The sequence below is a fragment of the Mustela lutreola genome, chromosome 6, assembly GCF_030435805.1.
Source record: "Mustela lutreola isolate mMusLut2 chromosome 6, mMusLut2.pri, whole genome shotgun sequence".
NCBI lineage: Eukaryota > Metazoa > Chordata > Mammalia > Carnivora > Mustelidae > Mustela > Mustela lutreola.
In genome coordinates, this window is record NC_081295.1 from 69,270,134 (window position 1) to 69,276,191 (window position 6,058).

Consider the following 6,058-nt stretch of genomic DNA (forward strand, 5'->3'; position numbering starts at 1 on the left):
GAGCAGGAGCAGGGGGAGAGGGCCAGAGGGAAGAATCCTCCAGAATCTCTCCAGAGAATCTCTCCAGAGAGAGAATCCTAAGCAGGCTCCATGCTCAGTGCATAGCCGGACACGAGGCTCCATCTCAAGACCCTGGGATCATGACCTGAGCCAAAATCAAGAGTCAGAAGTTCAACCGACTGAGCCATCTAGGTGCCCCCCCAAAGAGACAGGAAAATGTGGTGAAAGGAAACATAACAATATTGTGTATCCCCACCTCCTGCCTTCTAACAGGTGAGCTCTTACGATGCCCATTCTATAGACAAGGCCAATAAAGTGGAACAGGAACCCTATCAAAAAAGAAGGCAAGAGGCAATGCTAACAATAGAAGCTATTTAAGAGGGAATAGCACGAGATGTCGAAAAGATGGTGAACACTGTTTTTCTTTGCTGATACCCAAAAAGTAACCAGAAAGAGCTTATCCCTTTCCCCCCCTCCTCTTGAGTTGTGCTGCTATCCTGTGAGAAGTGTGGGGGAGGGCAAAGTGGTATTCCCCGAGGACGGGCTTTCCCAGCCTCCTCCAGAGCAGTGCAGGTTTGTGAATCAAGGCCGGGGGTGGGCCCAGCAGTTTTCCATTCCCCACGCAGGCCATGATTAGAAGGCATCTGTCAACGGAGACTTTCAGCTGTACTTCCAGCCCAGCTTCCTCCCAACTGACTCAGCCAGTGATGCCACAATCTAATGTTTATGACCTAACAGTCGATCACCATGGAAGGAGCACAAACCTTAGACTGTTGAGGAGTAAATCCAGTGTTGAGATGCTGGACGGTTTCGGAAGAGGCCAAAGAAGACCCTTATTCATCAAGACCACATGTGAGGACCGAACACCATATTCCTCATGTGGGCACTTCCACTGCTTGCTAAAACTGCCATGTGGATGTCTTCGTGCCTATTGGAGGAACCAAAATAAGGACTTCGGGTGACCGAGTACAAACAAATGCCCTGGCATTTAGAAACGAAGAACAAGAAGCCGAAGGGAAAATGTGTATGTAGCCATTTAATGAGGTTTGGGTGACAGATTCTGTTTCCTTACCTTTTTGCCAGTGTGTGGCAACAGTTTTAATAATTCTTTTTTTTTTTTTTTTTTTTTTTTAAAGATTTTATTTATTTATTTTACAGAGAGAAATCACAAGTAGATGGAGAGGCAGGCAGAGAGAGAGAGAGAAGGAAGCAGGCTCCCTGCTGAGCAGAGAGCCCGATGCGGGGCTCGATCCCAGGACCCCGAGATCATGACCTGAGCCGAAGGCAGCGGCTTAACCCACTGAGCCACCCAGGCGTCCCATGTGGCAACAGTTTTAAAAGAGAAAGAAAATGTGCTGAATGCCAGGAAAAGACTAAAATCCCCCCAAACTCGACCTTGCAAACAGTGCTGCTGGTATATTCACAAGCCGGGAGTATCAGGATATTTCTGGTTGACTTTCTGGTTATTCCGGGTGCCCCCACCCATAAAAATAAAAGCCAAATGAAAAAACAAGCCAACGGCATAAAATAACTGCTTTTTAGTACAGATCATTGTCTCAAATGCTGTAAATGGCAGGAGGTCTTGGCACAGATGTGGTAACTGGATGAGGACAGTGGCGTGGTCAAGGTGAAGTGAGTCTGCTTTCCTGGACTGCCCTTCCCAGACTAATAATCAAAAAGAGCTGTCCTTCTCCAGCTCCAAACAGCCGAGTACGAACAGTGTCTCCCAGTAGTGCTTGTGGCTTACAAGTAATGTGAGAGTCTTTTTATAACTGTTGAGGTTTAATTTAAAAGGAAGCTCAGAATCAGCGGTAAAGGGAGGGGAATGTTGTGAACTACAGACCATCTGAAATGGGGAAAATCATAAATACCAGAGTGTCTGATTATGTGAGCGTCTCTTGAAGTCGAATAATGAACCTTCTTCATGTTCTGCTTTTCTGGACTTGGCTCTCTCTGACAAATTTGCAGGCATCAGGGTCTGTCTGGAATTCATTCCAAGTTGGAGGGATATTTTTTCCCTTGACATTTTGCAGCTGAGACAGCCCTGAGCAGGAAGCTGAGGAGCGTAACATTACCAAATATGTCCTTTCTCCTGCTCTTATATTTTATTTCCACAGGAAAAGAAGGCAGAAGAGGGCCAGTGGGAGCTGGCCAATGAGAATCCGGCCACAGGGGCGGCCTTTACGGGAGGTGGGGAAATTGATCAGATGCCAGTTTTCACCAAAAAAGAGAGACTATTCTAGGTACCATCCGTTGAAATGTGTGCTCTGCTGGAGGAGACGTCTGACCGTTTCCTACAAATCGCCCAGCTATTCCAGTGGAATTACTTATCACCACATCGGTCTCATTTTCTCATGTAGGCCTTTGCTAAGAAAGCAGGCGTGCGGTATATTGCTAACATGTCTGTGCCTTTGACCAGATCATTTCACCTTCTGGGGCTTCAGATGCTTTATTGGTAAAAGAAACACTTGGATGTGATGATTTCCCAGATCTCTCCAGGTTCCCCAAACTAAAGTCTGTAAGCTAGTTTGATCACATGCCTCAATCACTAAAATATATTTGAATATCCATCTAGTTACATGTATATGTATATGCACTGCTTTATAAGTATATTATAAAGTTACAAAATATATAAAACATATAAAATACAAATTAAAAAGGAGACCAAATATGTAACTTCTAGTATTTTCCCTCCAAACCTCAATAGTTTCTCTTACGCACTGCCCGGGGTCTCTTAGATCATGGCTCCAGGCCCCTTTTCAGTTCAGTTCTGTTTTTTTTTTTTTTTTTTTTATGGGTGTAAGACATTAAATCATCATTTCCACAGGGGCTAAGAGAGAACATAGGTCAGTAAAGTGACTGAAGATTACATACCCTTTGCTTGCATATTAAATACATAAAGTTTTTTATTATTTTTAAGACATTTTTAAATTTTTTTACATTTTTAAAAAGATTTTATTTGACACAGAGACAGAAAGCACAAGCAGGGGGATCAGCAGGCAGAGGGAGAGGGAGAGGGGGAAGCAGGCTCCCTGCTGAGCTGAGAGCCTGACTTGGGGCTCTATCTCAGAACTAGGACCTGAGCAGACGGTAGATTGCTTAACTGACTGAGACACGCAGGCACCCCCCAAAAGTTTTTTAAAAACATAATCTTCTTCGGTTAATCTTATACTACTTCTAAAAGAGAATAGTTACAGAGAAATTTCTTTACTGAGGAAAACAGCAATGTGAGTTTATTGTAAATGGCAATTGACAATCTTGAGTCAGGGAAATATTTGAGAACAGGAGAAATTGCGGTAATCTGGAGTGTGTCTGTTGTGTCCAAAGACAGAAGCTGCTCTTCAGCCCCAGCGAGCTTTCATCACCCAGAAAGGGAGGCCTAGTGCTGCCAAATGTGATTTTTCAAAAGAATTGAGATACACAGATTTTAATGTGAAATTAAGTTAATTTCTTAATTAAAGTTGCTCAAAAATTTTAGAGTCAAGCATAAGATGAACTCTCCTCAGCTAATGGGCAGGGCCTTGGGGATCTCTGACCTAATATTCAGCTGATTTATCTCTGTAATTTTTGTGACAATATTGGCCCTGTATTCAGACATCCAAGTCTCCGGGCAGGGTGGTTATGTATGTGTAAGAGAGAGAAACATGAAATGGCATTTCATTAAGATCATGTTTTTCTCTCACCAGCTTTTCAAAAGGGGTCACTTCTTGGATACTTCTAAGGTTGCCCCATCAGACCAATAATCTATGTTTTTTTAGTCATAAAAATAAGAAAATATTACATTGTTCCTGATATACCTGCTGCTTTTGTATATGGAAATACCATAGAAAAAAGTATTATCTTAAATTGATCAGAGATTGCCAAACTTTTTCACAGATATTTTTCAGTAAATATGGAAGGCCTGTGGGCCGTTGTGGTTGCTGTTGCAAAAACTCAGTTCTGCATGGCTGTGTGAAAGCAGCCATAGACAATACTTTGCAAACAAATGAGCCTGGCTGAGTTCCAATAAAACTTTATTTACACTAACAAACTGTGGGCCAGATTTGGCCTGTGGGCTGCAGTTTGTCAATTCCCCTATTAAATCACAAGCTCTTCTAGGGTGTAACCTATGTCTGATTCAACTCTGTATCTTCAGTCCATGCAATCCTGGCCCAGAGGAGGTGTTCCATGAATATTTGCTAAAATAAATTGAAGGGTGTGGAACTTAACAGTTTATGACAATTATAATTAACTTCCCATTTGGGAGATAGAAAACCCACAGTAGGGTTGATAGGCTGTGTCCACCATGAGGCTTACATCAGCATATGAATTCCCTTAGGGAATCTATGGCTCATCCAAATGTTCTGAACAAGGAAAAGAGGTTTTCTGTCAGGCTAATGAAGCAACCTGAGATCCATACCCAGACTGAATGATCAAAGAGCAAGAGCCAGAGAAGACCCTCAGAATTTCATGGATAGGCTTCTTCCAGATTTTTCCTCAACTCTTCTTTTTTAGCAACTTAAATGACCAAATACCAGGTGTCTATTGTGCTCTTACACTGTAGTGCTGTGCTTCTCAAAATTCTGGTCATGACCCACTGGGCACACACTAAAATGTTTCCCAAAACAATTCTTACTCTTCCCCCATTTCTAAATTGTTTTTAGGAACTGAGGTATAATTCATGTATAACACTAGCTTCAGGTACACAACATCATTGTTCAGTATTTGTATTTATTGTGAAGTGATCACCATGACAAGCCTAGTTAACAACCACCAATGTCAGTTGTCATAGAGTTACAAAATTTTCCTCCTGCACTGAGAAGTTTTCAGAGCGACTTTCTTTGCATCTTTCAAATATGCAATGCAGTATTATTAATTAGATTTTCCATGCTGTACATTACATTCTTTATGATTTATTTATTTTATTTATTTTATAATAAATAAATTGTGTCTTTTGATCCCCTTTACGCATTTCTTCCATTTCCCAACCCTGAACTCTAGCAAGCACCAATCTGTGTTCTGTATTTGTGAGCTCATTTTGTTTGTTTTTTTTTAGATACCTCATATAAGTGAGATCATAGATTAGACTTATTTCACATAGCATAATGCCTCAAGGTCCGTCCATATTGTCACAAATGTCAAGATTTCCTTCTTTGTGGCTGAATATTATATATATATACACACACACACACACACACACATATTTTTTCTTCATCCATTCATTTTATTTATCCATTCATCCACTGATGACACTTAGATTGTTCCCATATCTTGGCTAACTCTTATGCTTATTATGAGTAATTCACTGGGATAGCCTCTCTTTGTTTATATTTGATTTATTTTTATCATGGGTCAAATTTTCTAAATGGATTTTATCACCCACTAGATAAGGCATTTGGTATGACAATCATAGAAACATTAAGCTCTTATTCTAAAGGGATTTACACACTAACTGGAGAGATAAGGTACATCTGGAGAACAGAGTAACAGGAGATAAGTTAGAGTATCTGTAGCACTTGGAGCTCTTCACTGGTAGTAGCTGGAGTTTTAGAAACCATAGATGAGCGGTGGTATTGGTCTAGGCTAGAGGCTTGACACATGAAAAATTTATCTGAAGGGAGGAGTGGGGGAGAAATAAATGAATTGGGATAAGGCCTCACTTTAAGAAAAAAAATAAATAAATCTTCCAAATAAAAATATAGCCGAGGGCCATTTCTTTTCTCTTGATTCCATTCCCAGGATGAAGGAAAAGGGTCTCAATTAAAATTTAGCAGGGATTTGTTTATTGGAACAGTATGTGAGAGGATTAAAGAAGAATGAGAGGTCTACATGATTCATTTCCAAAACCCAAATGGAGTCATGGAAGGGCATGGTCTGAGAAGAGTCTGATTAGAAAAATCACTTTCACTTAGAAAACAGTGAAGATAACTCTTTGGAGAAAAGAGAAGACAAAATTTGAAGATTGGTGAGATCACTACAGACATGCAGTTAGAAAACAAAATCATATTTTTATTGGCTACTAAGGTTTTTATGTGAGGCAAATATAGAAGTACTTTGGTAGTTTTGTCAAATCTGGTGT

General features: G+C 40.6%; 1 long non-coding RNA gene across 2 annotated transcripts in view; it reads left to right on the top strand.

The window, feature by feature from the left end:
* Window positions 1–785: 785 nt before the first annotated feature.
* The window catches only part of LOC131833794 (uncharacterized), a 73,086-nt gene continuing 67,813 nt past the window's right edge, over window positions 786–6,058 (top strand). For both annotated transcript variants that reach the window (XR_009354634.1, XR_009354633.1), the window contains exon 1: window positions 786–1,024. This is a non-coding gene — a long non-coding RNA (uncharacterized LOC131833794). The remainder of the gene's footprint in view (window positions 1,025–6,058) is intronic.